Genomic DNA, 18,489 nt, shown 5'->3' with positions numbered 1-18,489 from the left:
TTAGAAGAGTTCTTGACACATAGTAAGTCCTTAATAAATACTATTAATAACAATAATAATTTTATTATCACATGAAGGCTGGGGCAATGATTGAATCCTTGACTGGCCTGATTGACATTCGTTCCAAGATACTCCACCACTGTGGAGACCGTTTTGCTGTCTTGAACTGATGGCCAAAACAATTGGAATTCCCACTGAAGCATTATTGTGGAGTGGGTCACATCAATCTGGATGGATTGAGCAAGAATTTGGGCCTTGTCAAGCAACGACCTGTTGCTGGGGTAACAATCATATCTTCATTTCACCATCACCTATACAGAGAGGCTCCACCATCTGGGAGGCTGGCAGGAAAATGCCCATAGCTAGCCAGAATTTCACCAGTGTACTGCTGGAACAGGAGGAAACAGAGCATCACACCCCTAGTCCAGGAGACAGACAAGCTCAGTGAGGAAGCAACCAATGACCCACTGCCACCAGCAGGCCTGGATTCAGAAGATAATTGTAATAACACATTACCTCATGGTGGCCTGTAGTAGGGGGCAATGGAGTGGCTCTCAAACGTTCCATAATGTCCTATTGCTTGGAACGTGGTATTCAGAGCACATTCATTCATTCAATAGTATTTATTGAGCGCTTACTATGTGCAGAGCACTGTACTAAGTGCTTGGAATATACAATTTGGTAACACATAGAGACAATTCCTGTCCAATGATGGGCTTACAGTATAATCAGGGGAGACGGACAAAAACAAGACAACATAATCACTATAAATAGGATCAAGGGGATGTACACCTCATTAACAAAATAAATAGGGTAATAAAAATATATACAAATGAGCACAGTGCTGAAAGGAGTGGAAGGGAGAGGAGGAGGAGGTGAGGGAAAGGGGGCTTAGCTGAGGGGAGGTGAAGGGGGCAAAGGGGAAGGGAGCAGAGGGTGGAGGGGGAGCAGAGAGGGAGCAGAGGGAAAAGGGGAAGCTCAGTCTGGGAAGGCCTCTTGGAGGAGGTGAGCTCTCAGTAGGGCTTTGAAGAGGGGAAGAGAGTTAGTTTGGCGGAGGTGAAGAGGGAGGGGAATTCCAGGACAGTGGGAGGACGTGGGCCAGAAGTCGCCGGCAGGATAGGCGAGAACGGGGAATGGTGAGGAGGTGAGTGGCAGAAGAGCGGAATGTGCGAGGAGGGCAGTAGAAAGAGAGAAGGGAGGTGAGGTAGGAGGGGGCAAGGTGATGGAGAGCCTTGAAGCCCAGAGTGAGAAGTTTTTGTTTCGTGTGGAGGTTGATAGGCAACCACTGGAGGTTTTTAAGAAGGGGAGTGACATGCCCAGAGCGTTTCTGCAGGAAGATGATCCAGGCAGCGGAATGAAGAATTGACTGGACTGGGGAGAGACAGGAGGAAGGGAGGTCAGAGAGAAGGCTGATACAATAATCCAGCCGGGATATTATGAGAGCTTGTACCCGTATGATAGCCATTTGAATGGAGAGGAAAGGGCAGATCTTGGCAACATTGTAAAGGTGAGACCGGCAGCATTGGTGACGGATTGGATGTGTGGGGTGAATGAGAGAGCTGAGTCAAGGATGACAGCAAGGTTGTGGGCTTGAGAAATGGGAAGGATGGTCATACCGTCCACAGTGACAGGGAAGTCAGGAAGAGGACAGGGTTTGGGGTGGAAGATAAGGAGCTCAGTTTTGGACATGTTGAGTTTTAGGTGGCAGGCAGACATCCAGGTGGAGACGTCCTGGAGGGAGAAGGAGATACTAGTCTGAAGGGAGGGGAAGAGAACAGGGGAGGAGATGTAGATTTGGGTGTCATCGGCGTAGAGATGATAGTTGAAGCGGTGGGAGCAAATGAGTTCACCAAGGGAGTGAGTGTAGATGGAGAACAGAAGAGGGACAAGAATTGACCCGTGCAGAACCCCCACAGTTAGAGGATGGGAGGGGGAGGAGGAGCCCGCAAAGGAGACCGAGAATGAATGGCCAGAAAGATAAGAGGCGAACCAGGAGAGTACGGAGTCCGTGAAGCCAAGGTGAGATAAGGTGTGGAGGAGAAGGGGATGGTTGATGCTACCACGTACACCCGCACCATTAGATGGGCAGTCCCTGTGGCTTCCTTCCCCTATCCCAGATGTGGCACATGAAATTCTGCTCCTTTCTCCTTCCTTAACCTCTCACTGCCATTACTGGGTTGGGGAGTGTTATGCTGCCGGTTCCCAGGGTGAGGTAGGGGGCTAGGTAATGGGACCATAAAGGAGGGGATGGATAACTTTGGGCAGCCCAAAAGGGATACTGTTAATCTCCTGACACTGATGTCGCTTCTCTTTCCGCTCCTCCTGTGGCCACTACTACTAGTATCAGCCATGACAGAGCCCTTCCTATGTGCGCCTCTATTGGCTATTGAACCAAAGTCGTACCAGCCAGAAGTTTGTGTATATTCTCCACTCCACCCATGATATTGATTCTTTTGGTTATGTTCTCTTCTTCCACTCAGACCCGCCTCTGCCTCCACTGGTCCGCCCCCCATCACTGCTCACCCCTGGATCCAGATCCTCAAATACTCCTCCTGCTGGTCTTCCTAAGGTAGTTGGGGATTTCTGGTCTCCATAAGGCCCCTCACTCAGCCACATTGAAGAGTAGGGGGGAGATTAGTGTGCTGCTCCTTCCCATGTCCAAGTGGAATTTCCTGCAGTGGTCAGAGCAAAATCGCCTCCTGGGACTCATACAGTGCCAGTTCTATTTTGGTTTAGAGATAGCAGCTACAGTAATATACTTACTGTGCCTTGATGTTGTCTCTCTCAACACTGACCCGTTGCTTATGCCCTTTCCTCTGCCAAGAATCCTCTTCCTCATTTCATATTAGACCACCACTCTCTACATCTTCAAAGCCCTACTAAAAGCATAAATCCTCCAATAAACCATCCATGATTAACCTTGCACCTCCCAATATTATTCTTGCTCCTTCTTTGTTGCGTATTAATCATTCAATCAACTATGCACTTGGGAAAGTACAATATAACATGTAGACATGTTTCCAGCTCACAAGAAGCTTTCAGTCTAGAAAGAGAGAAGATGTAAAAAGAAATTATGGCTATGTACAAGGTCTATGGTGCCAAGGGTGGGGTAATATCAAGTCCTTAACGGTTACAGTTGTAAGTACAAAGTTGACATAAGAAAGAAAGGGAGTAAAGAAGATGTGGGCTTAGTCAGGGAAGGCCTCTTGGAGGTGATATGATTTTGGTGAGGTTGAGAAAGTGGTGGTCTGTCACTGATGAAAGAGGAGAGAGTTCCAGGCAAGAGGGAGAACATGGGCAAGGCATCAGCAGTGAGACAGATGAGATCAAGGTACAGAGAGCAGATTGGTGTTAAAGAAGGGAAATGTACAGGCTGGGTTATACTTGGAAAGCAGAAAGGTAAGGTAGGAAGGGGCACAATGATTGAGTACTTTACAGCCAACAATAAGAAATTTCTGTTTGATGTGGAGTGGATGGGTAACCAATTGAGGTTTTTGAGGTGGGGAAACATTAACTGAGCTTTTTTAGAAAAATGGTCAGGGCTGCTAAGTGAAGGAAGGACTGGAGTGGGGAGAGACCAGAAGCAGAAGGTCAGCAAGAAGGCTGATGCAGTAGTCAAGATTGGAGAAAATAAGTCTTTGGATCAGCATAGTACCAGTTTGGATGGTGAGGAAAAGGCAGGTAGCAGTTTGGATGGAGAGGAAAAGGCAGATGGCTATGTTGATAAGGTCAAAAGGGGGTGTGATTTTGAGAGTTGACTGAGATAGACCTTGGACATTGTCTTAAACGCTTTGAGCCCCTGCATTAATCCAACCCTGTTAATGGTATCATTTTAACCCAGGTAATTCCTTTATTAAATTTACACAATCCCCTATGGAAGACTCCTTTTTAGCTCCAGTCATGATTGTGGCATTAAATAGAGCACATATTCCACGTATTTAGAATAGGTCAGTTCCTGATTGTATCTCAAATAGTTCTTGGATCATGAGAGAAAGTCATTATATTATCCCTTTCATTAATTTTACCCCTACAGCCACCTTTCCTCCCACAACATTGCAATTGCCCCAAATTATTCTTCTTGCTCTTCTTTCCTCATACCACCCCTCCCACCTTCCCAGGAAAAGATAGATTCAAAAAGTGACCAGCCATTTGTTAAAGATCTAGAAAATGGGAAAGAAAATTTGTTTTCAGAGAAATGGATGAGAAATTATATTGGAAGTGTATGATATTGGGAATATATGATGTTGGTATGTGTGTTATTGTTTTTCTCTTTATTATACACTATCAGTGAGGAAAGAGCAGCTTCTTAAGAGAAGCGTTAATTACATGAAACACAATTAAGACATGGTTCCTGAGGCACAGAATGCCCAGAGAACTTCTATTCACTTTCCAGTAGTTTGTAAGGTCCTCAGGGCAGAGACAGTGTCTACCAACACTATTCTGCTTTGATAAGCACTTAGAAAGTGCTTTGCACCCAGTAAGAGCTCAGTAAATACTACTGATTGATGAATTGATTGATTCCATATAACCTATTTCTTAAACATGAAATCACTAGCAGCATGTCCTAGTGGAAAGAGCACAGGCCTGGTAGAGAAGCAGCATGGCTTAGTGGCAAGAGCCCGGGCTTGGGAGACAGAGCATGTGGGTTCTAATCCCGGCTCTGCCACTTACAGCTCTAGCACAATGTCTGCTCTGTGACACTGGGAAAGCCACTTAACTTCTCTGTGCTTCAGTTACCTCATCTGACTGTGAGCCCCACATGGGACAACCTGCTTACCTTGTATCTACACCAGCGCTTAGAAAAGTGCTTGGCACATTGTAAGTGCTTAACAAATACCATAATAATAATAATTATTATTATTGTTAGTCAGAGGACCTGTATTCTAATATTAGCTCTACCACTTGCCTGTTATATGACCTTGGGCAAGTCACTTCTTTGTCCCTGAGTTTTCTCATCTGTACAAATGGGGATTCACTACCTGCTTTTTCATTCATTCATTCAATAGTATTTATTGAGCGCTTACTATGTGCAGAGCACTGTACTAAGCGCTTGGGATGAACAGGTCGGCAACAGAGACAGCCCGTGCCGTTTGACGGGCTTACAGTCTAATTGGGGGAGATGGACAGACAAGAACAATGGCAATAAATAGAGTTGAGGGGAAGAACATCTCGTAAAAACAATGGCAACTAAATAGAATCAAGGCGATGTACAATTCATTAACAAAATAAATAGGGTAATGGAAATATATACAGTTGAGCGGACGAGTACAGTGCTGTGGGGATGGGAAGGGAGAGGTGGAGGAGCAGAGGGAAAGGGGGAAAAGAGGGTTTAGCTGCGGAGAGGTGAAGGGGGGGTGGTAGAGGGAGTAGAGGGAGAAGGGAGCTCCGTCTGGGAAAACCTCTTGGAGAAGGTGAGTTTTAAGTAGGGTTTTAAAGAGGGGAAGAGAATCAGTTTGGCGGAGGTGAGGAGGGAGGGCGTTCCAGGACCGCGGGAGGACGTGGCCCAGGGGTCGACGGCGGGATAGGTGAGACCGAGGGACAGTGAGGAGGTGGGCGGCAGAGGAGCGGAGCGTGCGGGGTGGGTGGTAGAAAGAGAGAAGGCAGGAGAGGTAGGAAGGGGCAAGGTGATGGAGAGCCTTGAAGCCTAGAGTGAGGAGTTTTTGTTTGGAGCGGAGGTTGATAGGCAACCACTGGAGTTGTTTAAGAAGGGGAGTGACATGCCCAGATCGTTTCTGCAGGAAGATGAGCCGGGAAGCGGAGTGAAGAATATACTGGAGCGGGGCGAGAGAGGAGGAAGGGAGGTCAGAGAGAAGGCTGACACAGTAGTCTAGCCGGGATATAATGAGAGCCCGTAACAGTAAGGTAGCCATTTGGGTGGAGAGGAAAGGGCGGATCTTGGCGATATTGTAGAGGTGAAACTGGCAGGTCTTGGTAACGGATAGGATGTGTGGGGTGAACGAGAGAGACGAGTTAAGGATGTCACCGAGATTGCGGGCCTGAGAGACGGGAAGGATGGTCGTGCCATCCACGGTGATAGAGAAGTCTGGGAGAGGACCGGGTTTGGGAGGGAGATAAGGAGCTCAGTCTTGCTCATGTTGAGTTTTAGGTGGCGGGCCGACATCCAGGTGGAGACATCCCAGAGGCAGGAGGTGATGCGAGCCTGAAGGGAGAGGGAGAGGACGGGGCGGAGATGTAGATCTGCGTGTCATCTGCATAGAGATGGTAGTCAAAGCCGTGAGAGCAAATGAGTTCACCGAGGGAGTGAGTGTAAATGGAGAACAGAAGAGGGCCAAGAACTGACCCTTGAGCAACTCCAACAGTTAAAGGATGGGAGGGGCAAGAGGCTCCAGCGAAGGAGACCGAGAATGACCGGCCAGAGAGGTAAGAGGAGAACCAGGAGAGGACGGAGTCCGTGAAGCCAAGGTGAGATAAGGTATGGAGGAGGAGGGAATGCTCGACAGTGTCAAAGGCAGCAGAGAGGTCAAGGAGGATCAAAATGGAGTAGGAGCCATTGGATTTGGCAAGGAGGAGGTCATGGGTGACCTTAGAGAGAGCAGTCTCGGTAGAGTGGAGGGGACAGAAGCCAGATTGGAGTGGGTCTAGGAGAAAATGGGAGTTAAGGAATTCTAAGCATTTTCCCTCCTACTTAGACTGCAAACCTCATGAAGAACAGGATCTGGGTCCAAGCTGATTATCTTGTACCTACCACAGTTCTTGGTACATAGTATGCCCTTGACGATTATTATTATTTTTACTTATCCAGCATTCCCTCTTACTCCTCATCTGAAAAGTCAATCAATGATATTTTATTGAGTGCTAACTGTATGCAGGGAACTGTAGTAATTATTTGGGAAAGTACAATGCAAGCAGAGTTAGTAGACGGAATCCCTGCCCATAAAGAGATATCTTAGGGCTGGTCCCTCCTGCCAGACTGCACATATATGAATATATACTATTATGCATATGGCCAGAAGGAAAAAGATCTTTATTTCCAAATTATCCTCCTTTGAAATAACACTTCTATTGTTCCCTTTCTAAAGTCATTTGAAATCAAAAACAAAAGAACGTGCTTGCCTAACTGTAAGGCCTGTATTTCAAAGTGCTTTAGCAGCCTTCTTGTTTAACTGCATAATAATTAAGTTTCTCCTTTTTATTTCAATATTTTCCACCTTATGTTTGGGCTTTGAAATCCAAATGCATTATAGTGTTTCAATTTCTCCCTGCTGTCAATTTACTTTCCTAGAACTGGTTCCAGTAGATGAACACAAGAGGTTAATAGTAACTTTCAAGAACCGAAGTGGAGAGCGGCGAGTGTGAGAAAAAGTACAGATTCTGCCTGTTCCTAATGTTTCCTGCAACATGTGAATAGCCCCGTAGGAAACAATTTTTTGGACGCAAACTCTCGTTACCACATTAATTGCCTTTGTCATGACAGATTTGGCATCTGAAAATGGCTGTGAACATGTTGTGCTCCTCAAGAGACCAATCAAGGGCAAGGAAAAGTGGTTTCCTAGTTCCAAAAGCAATCTGTGCATAGGTGCTGCTGTTCAGACGTGCTTTAAATTCTCAGCTGTAGCACAGATGAAGAGTCAGACCCCTTTAGGTGAAGACAAAAGACAAGTTCCTATTTTAATTAAAGCTATTTATCAAAGATATATGGAAACTATTCCCCTGACCATTGGCTTGAAAGCACTCAATCAGCTCTCTCCCTTTGACTTATGCATTCTTAACTCCTATTCCTCACCAGTTTACACTCTTTGTTCCTCTTTGTTCCTATACATTGTGCCTTGTTCTCAACTGCCCCATAGCAGGCTTTATGTTCACAACCTCTGGCCTGCCTAGAATCCCCTCTGCTATCAATTCTTCTGAGATCGCATCTTCTCTAAGAGAACTTCCCAGAATAATCTTTTAATTTTACCACTGTGTATTTCCCAATTTAAGCATTTATGTAAATATCATATCTATATTACTCCTCTAGCTGTAATTTATTTAATGGTATGGCTTTCCTCACTGGACTGTAAGCTCCTTGAAAACAGATCATGTATTCTATCTAGTTTTTACTCTGACAAGTACTTGTCAGATGATCTGCACCCATTACGTGCTAAATAAATTCTAACAATTAATTATGATGAGAAAAAAGAAGTTGAAAATTTGGTATTTTCTATCGGCCAACCCCTTGCATAATGTGATATTTTTAAATGAACTCTGTGTTTCAGCAGAATTAGGGAAGATTAAATTAATGATAAAAACTACTCTAAGAGAATGCTGGCAAGCCACATCAAGTGTATAATCAGTGGAACCCAATAATGGGATATTTTGAAGGAATGGAAGAGAAAGTATTTTAAGTTAAAGAATAAATCTTAGAAAAATCTATTTTAACATTTTCTAAATACCACTAACGTCTTTAACTTATGCAACTCAATTTGTATAATTAGCAGATTGATTAATGTGAGAAGGTTTGGAGATGTGTCATAGAATGATTATAATTGCTATAATTTCCCTTTTTATATGAAATGTGGAGAGACAGTTTCTTACATGACCTTGAGCAAAATAGAGGGGCTTAGAAAGGGTGGTCAGAGGAGTGAATTGGGAGAGGTAGCAGAAAATATATTTTTTTAAAAGTATAGGACCTGGTAAAATGTCTTCCAAACGGTCAAAAAAAAAAGGAATCAGGTAATATCACAAAACTGAAACTTTAAAACTTTAATTTTTTACGTAAAAAGAGAATTTAAGCAAAATGCACTATTACAGAACCTAAAAAAATTGCTCTCTTGACATGAAGGAAAGAGGAGGCAGAAAAGCCATTATGAATTATATGAGCACTGCTATCAGGATTGAGACAATCCAATGGGAATTCAGGGAAATGACTGCTGACTTGGATTAATCAATTCACAAGAAAATTTGAAGTCATTCCAGAAGCTATGGCTAAAGTATCCGCCAAAGTGGTAATGGGGAGATCCACCTTTGGCGATGCTGCTGCTCCTGACCCCACTTAGACTGGAGCTCAGCAGGCAGTGTCTGCCCCTCACTGACAGCACTCTAAATTTCCCTTTAATAATAATGTTGGTATTTGTTAAGCGCTTACTATGTGCCGAGCACTGTTCTAAGCGCTGGGGTAGACATAGGGGAATCAGGTTGTCCCACATGGGGCTCACAGTCTTAATCCCCATTTTACAGATGAGGTAACTGAGGCCCAGAGAAGTTAAGTGACTTGCCCATAGTCACACAGCTGACAAGTGGCCGAGCCGGGATTCGAACTCATGACCTCTGACTCCAAAGCCCGTGCTCCTTCCACTGAGCCACGCTGCTTTAGCATGTCTACAGCTTTGAATAGCCAGAATTAAATCTCCTCTTGAGACCTATAATAATTTCCAGATGGAGATTTGACCAGAAGGCAGACCAGAGAAGCTGCAATTATAACTGCAATGGAGCAGAGAGAGCCCAGGACAGGTCTAGGATCCTGAGAAAGACAGGTTAGGTAAACTAGAGAAGTTTTGGATAAGAATAGATACAGACTGGATAATGTCATAGATCACATAATAGTCTAGAGAAGCCTCACCTTGAACTTTGACAGCAAAATGGAAGTAATGAGAAGAAAAAGAAAGAGAAACGGAGCCTCAGAAAAAAAAAACAACAACTGTATATTTACTGTACCCTCTGAAGAACTCCAAGACCACAACAGATCCAATCTCTGCAAGCTATGACTGTCAAATAATAATAATATATATAATATATAGTATATAAATATATAATAATAATAATAATGACATTTGTTATGCACTTACTATGTACCAGGTACCGTACTAAGCACTGGGGTAGATACAAGTTAATCGGGTTGGACACAGTCCCTGTCAACATAGGGCTCACAGTTTTAATCCCCATTTTACAGATGAGGTAATTGAGGCACAGAGAAGTGAAGTGACTTGCCCAAAGTTACATAGCAGACATGTGGTAGAGCCAGGATTAGAACCCATGACCTTCTGATTCTGAGGCCCATGCTCTATCCATTAGACCATGTTGCTTCCTGTGATTGCTGGGGGTTCTTGTCTTGTCTTAAGCTGTCGAGTTATTTCCAACCCATAGCGGCATCATAAACACATCTCTCCCAGGACACCCCACTCTCCATCTGCAATCATTCTGGTAGTGTATCTATAGAGTTTTCTTGGTAAAAACCTGGAAGTGGTTTACAATTGCCTCCCCCTGTGCAGGAAACTTGAGTCTCCTGCCTCTACTCTCTCCCATGCCACTGCTGTCCAAAATGGGTGAGTTTTGACTTGTAACAGATTGCCTTCCACTCATTAGCCACCAGCCAAGCTAGGAATGGAATGGGTATGCCTCTGCTTGACTCTCCCTCTCATAGCCAAGACTGGTAAAGTACTGGAAACTCTCCGGGTGTGACCCTGAGAGGGCTGCTGGGGGGTAGATTAACCAAATAAAATCATCTTAATAACTTACTGTCACTTTCCTGTCTGTGCGCATAGTAGAAATAGTAGTAGTGGTAGTAATAATAATAATGTTGGTATTTGTTGAGCGCTTACTATGTGCCAAGGACTGTTCTAAGCGCTGGGGGATACAAGGTAATCAGGTTATCCCAAGCTGGGCTCACAGTCTTCATCCCCATTTTACAGATGAGGTAACTGAGGCACAGAGAAGTTAAGTGACTTGCCCAAAGTCACACAGCTGACAGGTGGCAGAGCCTGAATTTGAACCCATGACCTCTGATTCCCGCCACAGTATTTATTAAATGCTTACTGTGTGCAGAACACTGTACAGAGTGTTGGGAAAGAATACCCATATGAGAATTAAGACACAGTTCCTAACATTCAGGAGACCGTCAATCTAAAATGATTATGTGTATAAAGGGAGACTGGCAACAGATACATAAGGAGAGATGAAACAAAACAGAAAGACAAGCCAAAGAGGTGGATAGAGGCACAAAATGAAGCAAAATTTATAGCATTTATAAAATATTCACTTTATGCCAAGAACTGGGGTAAGAAATAAGATAGAATGGACATCCCACAGTTCATGTTTAGACTCACAGTCTAAGAGGGAAGAAGAAATCGTATTTTATCCCCATTATACAGATGAGGAAACTGAAGCATGAAAGGGTGTATTGCTAGTGTGCAGGATGGCTGAGAAGTGTAGTTTACATCACAGGTGAATGCCTTCTGTGGGAAGATCAGTTGAATTGTTGGTCCGGATTCAGCATTTTGAAGCATTGCAAGGGTAGTTAATATAATTTTACTGGGAGAAAAAGGATATTTTGAAGCCTTGAAATTATGTTTCTAGAAATCCTTCCATTAGACATCATAGGGATAAAGCAATAGAAAGCAAGGAATCAATCAGTAGCATTTGCTGAGAAGTTACCACGGGCAAAGCACTAAACTAAGTTCTTGGGGGAGTACAATAAAGTTAGCATCAATCAATAACCTAGTTGGGGGTGAAGACACTAAAACAATTACCAGACAGGATGGAGAAGGAGAGGGGATAGGCACATAAACATTTCCAGAAAAATGGGAGGAATGAGAAGAAATAGAAAGAGAAACAGAACCTCAGGAAAAAACACCATGAAGAGTTGATTGTACCTTCTAAGGAGCTCCAAGACTATAGTAGGTCCAATCCTTGTATGTCATGGCTGTTGTTGTTGGGAGATAGATTAGCCCAGTAAAATTGGATAGTTTACAGAAGGTGGCGAGTACACAATACATATTTAACATAGAAGTGTAGAAGTAGTAATAAGGGGCTATGTGGGGCTGGATGTGGGGAAGAGCAAAAGGCAAGACAGGGTGATGCAGAAGGGAATGGGAGATGATGAAAAGTGGGGCTTAGTCTGAGAAAGCCTCTTGGAGGAGATGTGCCTTCAGTAAGACTTTAAAGGGACAGAGACTCAGTAATTGTCTGTTGGATTTGAGGAGGGAGGGCATTTCAGGCCAGAGACAGGTCAGGAGCTAGGGATCGACTGTGAGATAGGTAAGATCAAGGCACAGTGAGAAGGTTAGAAACAGAGGAGTGAACTATGTGGTGTGGGTTGGAGAAGGAGAGAAGCAAGATGAGGTAGGAGGGGGGCAAGGTGATGGAGTGCTTAAAACCAATGGTGAGGAACTTTTGTTTGATATAGGGGTGGATGGGCAACCACTGGAGTTTTCCAAGGAAGGGGGTGGCCTCTTGAATGTTTTTTGTAGAAAAATGATCTGGGCAGCAGAATGAAATATGGACTGGAGAAGGAGAGACAGGAGGTTGGGAAGTCAGAAAGAAGGCTGATGCAGCAATCTAGGTGGAATATGATGAGTGATAGCATTAATGTGTTAGCCATGTGGACGGAGAGGAAAGGGCAGATTTTAGTGATGTCATGAAAGTCGGCCCGACAAGATTTGGGGACTGAATATGTGGGTTGAATAACAGAGGGGTCAAGGATAATGCCAAGTTTCTGGGTTTGTGAAACAGGAAGGATGGTGGTGCTGTCTACAGTGATGGCAAAATCGGGGGAGGAAGTGATGGGAAAGTCTTGAGGAAGAGAGGATTTGGGTGGGAAGATAAGGAGCTCTGTAAATTTTGAGAATTTGGAAGATGTGTGCAGAACTAAGTTTTAGAAATATGATCTGGCTAGTAAAGTATAGACTGGAAAGGGGAACAGCAGGAGGGAGGGAAACCAGAGAAGGGGCTGATTCAGTACTTCAAACTGGGAAAGGACCAAGCCCCTGGATCAGTGTGAAGGCCACTGGGATAGAAATGAAGGGGTGGATCCTGTAAACAAGATTTAACAACAGACTAAATAAGTGAGTTGAAAGAGAAAATGGAATGAAGGATCATGCCAAGGTTGTCAGCTTCTGAGAAAGGACTGTGATGGGAGCGGAAGAGAAGATTCGGAAGGGAAAATAAGGAGTTCAATTTTAAACATATTGGGCTTGAGTTGTCAGCAGGACATCCATGCGGGGATGCCATTTAGAGATGGGAAAATATGGGATTGTAGTAGAGGTAAAAGTTTTGGGCTAGCATGGAAACTGGGTAGGGATTTGCAAATCAATCACTCAGTAGTGTATTGAGTGCTTACTGTGCACAGACCATTGTAGTAAACACTTGGGGAAGTACAATTCAGTGAAATTAATTGGTAGACACAATTCCTGCCCATAGTGAGCTTTCAATCTACAAGGGGACTGATTAGACTGTGGTGGCCGATAAGGGCTTAGTGCTTCTCAGAATGTACTGAGAAGACCCAGGATGACTTTTCTGATTGGGGGAAAGATGTAAAAGGTGTTACTTAAAGCTATGAAAGTGGATAAGCTCCCCAAATGAGTGAGTGTAAAATGAGAAAAGAGGGGACCTAGAAAAGAGCCTGCAAGACACTCATTGTGAGTTGATTAGAGGAGGAAGAAGAGATGGTGAAAGAGACTGATCTACTGAGGCTGATCCTCTGAATGAGTGCAGTTAACCACGTCCTACGAGTTAAACAAAGAATTTGGTAACCCTGATGACATTTTATTACATCCAAAGATATTCATCTAAGACAAATCACCTCAGAATGGTTCCTTGAAGTGTTAAAGAGAACAAGGATAGGGTTCCCATGTTTTGAGGAGCACGACTGAATCTGGATGACCAACCAGATACTCCTCAAATGGAAACGAGGTCTCTGGAACACAAACTTAAAATCTCTCCTGGGATCAAAAAAATCACTAAAAGAAATCCCTGGAGACTCAAATGTGGAGTTTTTGCAAGCAAAAGGTACCAGGTCTGGAGCCATTTTGCCTCCATATAATGTTGCCTCTCTTTAACTCTGAACAGGCCAGATTGTTATCCGATCAGAATCTGCACAAGTTAAGTTCATTTCAGAGCCTAGCAGAGGTGCTTCACAGAGACAAGATTTTGGCTCATTTGGAGATTATGTTGAGTAGATCACTCTGGGCCTGCAACAGTAATATCAATAAATCTCTTTCTCATTGATGAGAAAGCATACTTGGTAATGAGGTAACAGGTAACTTGTAGAAGGAAGTTAGTCATCTGATATATAAAGGTAGAGAATAAAAATCCAATCTAAACAGCCTAAAAACTGTAAGGAGCAGCATGTTCTATGACTGAGGCATAAAAGAAGTCTGGGAGGTTTTGCAGGCTTTTTCAAGTGGGAAGATCCCAATCCCATTCCAAGTGCAAAGGTGAAATAGACATCAGTCAATCATATTTACTGAGCACTTACTGTGTTCACAGAACTATACTATGTGTTTGGTAGAGTACAATATAATAGAGTTGGTAGGCACATTTCCTGCCCACAGGGAGCTTAGTGTCTAGAGACAGCAATGATAATTTGTGCAATTTTATTAGAAAAAAGACAATAAAAGTTGCCATCAAACCTTCCTTTTCATCTTCAATCTAATATTAATCAATCCATTAATTTTACTACATAGAAAATCCTTGACATTGGTGATATTTCAAGAAAAATATTAAAAGTAGACTCGTTCTTTGCCTCAAAATATATTTTTTTCCTTAATTTGCCTCTTCATAACAGATTTTCAGGCTTGTGGTAAAAAAGAGGCAGATAGATCAATAAGGGACAAATGAGAACATCAGTTGGTCAGGATAGCCCTTGAATGATATAACATCTATTGTTCATTTGTCAGTCATAGCTTCCTCTAGTGTTATGGGAAGTAAACTGACAGAAAAGACATGCAGGGAAATTGGCCATTAGATAATATAATCTACTGCTTCAGTAACATCTCCAAAAAGCAGGAAGTACCACAGAAAACATCTTCCAGTCAGCATACTAAACAGAAATTTGACCACAGCATTTTAATAGACTTAACACCCTTTCTGTTTATACAAGGCACAAATTGTTAGGACTTTATGAAAAACTCTCTGAAACTATAACATAACCACAATTCCTTCCCTGAAGTATCTGAGGCTTCCAATTCTGTCAGAAATCATTTCCAAATTTCTAGGTGCTAAGCGCTTAGTACAGTGCTCTGCACAGAGTAAGCACTCAATAAATATGATTGAATGACTCCTAAAATGAAAAGAACAATTGATTACTAGCATATTTGTAGCAGTAGTAGTAATAATAACAATGATGATGATGATGATAACAATAGCGCTATTAGTTAAGTACTTATCGTGTGTGACCTTGGGCAAGATAATTCACTTTTCTGTGCCCCAGTTACTGCATCTTTAAATGGGGTTTGAGACTATGAGCCCCACGTGGGACAGGGTCTGTGTTCAACCCGATTTCAGGTGCTTAGTACAGTGCCTGGCACATAGTAAACACTTAAATACTATTATTATTATTCATAAATAATTTAAAATACATAATTTATAGTAGATATGTACTTAATTGCTAGGTTGAGCATGAGTGATTATCAAATGCCCAAAGGTCACAGATCCAAGTGCATAGATGACACAGAAGGCAGAGGGAGTCAGAGAAAAGAGCTCTTAATTTAGAAGGCTTCCTGGAGGAGATGTGATCTTAATAAGGTTTGAAGATGGAGAGAGTGGCATATGGCATATATGGAGGGGGAGGGACTTTTCATTCATTCAATTCATTTGTATTTATTGAGCGCTTACTGAGTGCAGAGCACTAAGAAGGACATGGGAAAGGATTGGCAGCAAGGTAGTTGGGGCACAGTAAGTAACCTAGTGCTAGAGGAGCAAAGTGTGTGGGCTGGGCAGTTATAGGTGATCAGTAAGGTAAGGAGGTGGGGATAAGGTGACTGAGTGCTTTTGACACATTGTAAGCATTTAAAAACTATGTCAACAGATGACAAAATTGAGGCACAGATAAATTAAGTGATTTGCTCATGGTAACATAGCATAAAAGTGACAGATCTGGGATTAGAAACCAGGTCCTCTGAATGCTCTCTCCAATTGCTTCTATTACCCAAAACAGATTCACTGTGGAGAGAAAATGCCCTAATATTTTCAGCATCTTACATCTAAATCACAGTCATGGTTCTGTTGTTGTAAAGAGAAAAATTGTTCATATTTTTGATGTAGACAATAATTAGTGTTCTAAAAATACCCCTTAAAACTATCAGTATCATTTGAAAATATTTAATTGGATTTCCAGAAGCCTTGACTTCCAAGAGGATCCTGAATGAACATCCCTGCTATCAAATAATGTAGGAAAACAGCTTTGGAAACTCAATCTTCCCTAATTTCACATCAAATGTGGGGATGTGATATTAGCTATCTAGATGTCTACTTGAGATAATGTCATTTAAGGACTCTTTCTAACTGAAGCTAAATACTAGGTCCTCAATTGAGTCATTTCCCTTCCAAGCAATTCTTCATGAAACCAGGGTTCCTCTTGGTCTTAACCAATCAATAAATCGATGATATTTATTGAGTGGTTATCGTGGGCAGAACGTTGTACTAAGCACTTGAGAAAGTACAGTGCAATAGAGTTGGTAGACTTGAACCCTGCCCAAAAGAAGCTTACAATCTACAGGGGAGCTTAGAGTCTTACCAATATACCAATATACCAATAACAGGGGAGTCTTACCAATATAGCTGCTGCTTGGGGCACTATGAGGACATTGTTCTTCCCAAAATTTCCAACATCAGGTATCTGGTGCTGGCCTGTGTGGTTCTTACAGGGGTTCTTAAACTGTAGGAAGGGAGGGAAGCACCAGAGAGGATTCAGCACCTTCCAGGAGTTAACCCTTGAGAACCTGGTATAATTCCTTTAAATTTTTTTAACCCTCAGGCTCAACCTGCTTTTAGTAACCAGGAGGGGTAAGGATAGTGATTAACGCAATGAGGTGCTATTCACCTCCCTTGCCCTCTAGCTTTTATTTGAGTGCTTCCAGAGGATTTTAAAAAAATGGTATTTGTTAAAATCCTTAGTATGTGTCAGACAATGTACTAAATGCTGATATAGATATAAGATAATAAGGTTGGACACAGTTAGGTCATGGTTAGGTATCTGAGGCACAAAGGTGTGAAGTGACTTGCCCAAGGTGACAAAGCAAACAAGTAGCAGAGATAGGATTAAAACATAGGTCCTTCTGACTTCCAAGTCTGTGCTCTCTGTCCACTAGACCATGCTGCTTTTTGATTCTACAACTGGGGGGGATAATTAAGTAGATAATCAGTGGAAAGGGGGGGAGTGGGTTTGTTGTTTAAGAGGCAGTTTGGAGAGCAGGTGAAATGACAGAACAGAAATCTCTAAGAAACAGAGATCACTCGTGTGTCTGACTGTATGTGCCCCCTGTGTGTATATTCATTAGGGTGTTGTACCATTGTCCGGAAAGGTGTCACTGACTGGAGAAGAGGAGCGAGGTCATCCCTTTTTGCCTTCCCCATTCCAGAATAGCCTTTGCCTTTGGAAGATCAAGAAATGAACAAAACATGGAGAGGAAGGGGGAAGGAGAGACATGTCAGGAAACAGACCTGACTCTGTCCACCAGAGAACGTCCCAGAGAAAAAAACCCATCCAGTCTCAGTTGTCTCTGCCTTCAAGAACTGGCTGTGTATGACTTCTCCTACCATCTTTGCCACTATCTATCAACAGAGTTATTTGTACCAAGTCTCTTCTAATGCTTATTCCTGAGCAAGGATTTGAAATAACCACACAACAGAGGGTATCCATTTTGTGTTGAATCAAGTAAAATAGAAAGACTGAAACCCCTTCTAGACACACCAAAAGAAAGTAAGTAGAAAATGTGGAAAAAAGAAAAAAGATAAAATATATATATATATGTAAATGAATATCTAGAAAGCCATTAAAATATACTAAATAATAATGTAACTGGTTTTCTTATTCCTGCAGAAACTTGGCCATTGGAATAAACATTTCCTTTGTAGTTAAGCTGAGAAAAGCAAATTATTGTGATGTTTTAATGGGAAATCTGGAAGCTGCTGAAATTTGTGTAAGGAATGAAGGCCAAATACTTTTCCAACTGCTCTGTTGAAGTGCTGTATCAATATGCAAAGAAAAAATGAGACTATTGAATTTCTGTATGACCTAAGGTTTCAAAGCCAGATATATAATTTTAGAAATTTAAGAGACTCCCTTATTAGTAATTTGATTATTACAGGAAGTAATGCTGTCAAAAGAAGAGAATGGCTGCTAACATACAGGGAATTCAACCCTGGAAAACGAAGAACACTTATTAAGACACTGAACTAGTACTAAAAAAGGCAAGCAGTGACTAAATAACAAAGTGTAATAGCAGAACAGTGGGTAAAATCAGAGGTGTGATAAGCAAAAAAGGGAAGAGATGAACAAAGTCAATTGATTCAAATCAGAAAAATGAAAGGGCAACAGATTTGGAAATTTTCTGACAGGCCATGCCCAGCTCAAGACAAGATGCATAAAAAATTCAATACAAAAAATACATTTAGCAAAATAATAGAAATTTGTCAAAAATGACAACCTCAAAATTAGAGAGATTTTTGTGTCTGTAAGAAATGAGATAAAAATCTAAAACACCACACAAAGAATTGGTACTTGATTCAAATGGACCTATTACTGCATATAAATTGAATACTGAGACTAGCTAA

General features: G+C 42.3%; 1 non-coding gene across 1 annotated transcript; it reads right to left on the bottom strand.

Moving 5' to 3' along the window:
* Positions 1-10,272: 10,272 nt before the first annotated feature.
* Positions 10,273-10,410, bottom strand: LOC114809700. Its single transcript, XR_003757477.1, has one exon. It is a non-coding gene; the product is annotated as a small nucleolar RNA SNORA7 (small nucleolar RNA).
* Positions 10,411-18,489: the final 8,079 nt, after the last annotated feature.

The sequence above is a fragment of the Ornithorhynchus anatinus genome, chromosome 2 (genome assembly GCF_004115215.2).
Source record: "Ornithorhynchus anatinus isolate Pmale09 chromosome 2, mOrnAna1.pri.v4, whole genome shotgun sequence".
In the NCBI taxonomy this organism is placed as follows: domain Eukaryota; kingdom Metazoa; phylum Chordata; class Mammalia; order Monotremata; family Ornithorhynchidae; genus Ornithorhynchus; species Ornithorhynchus anatinus.
This window is presented reverse-complemented; position numbering and strand designations above follow the sequence as displayed.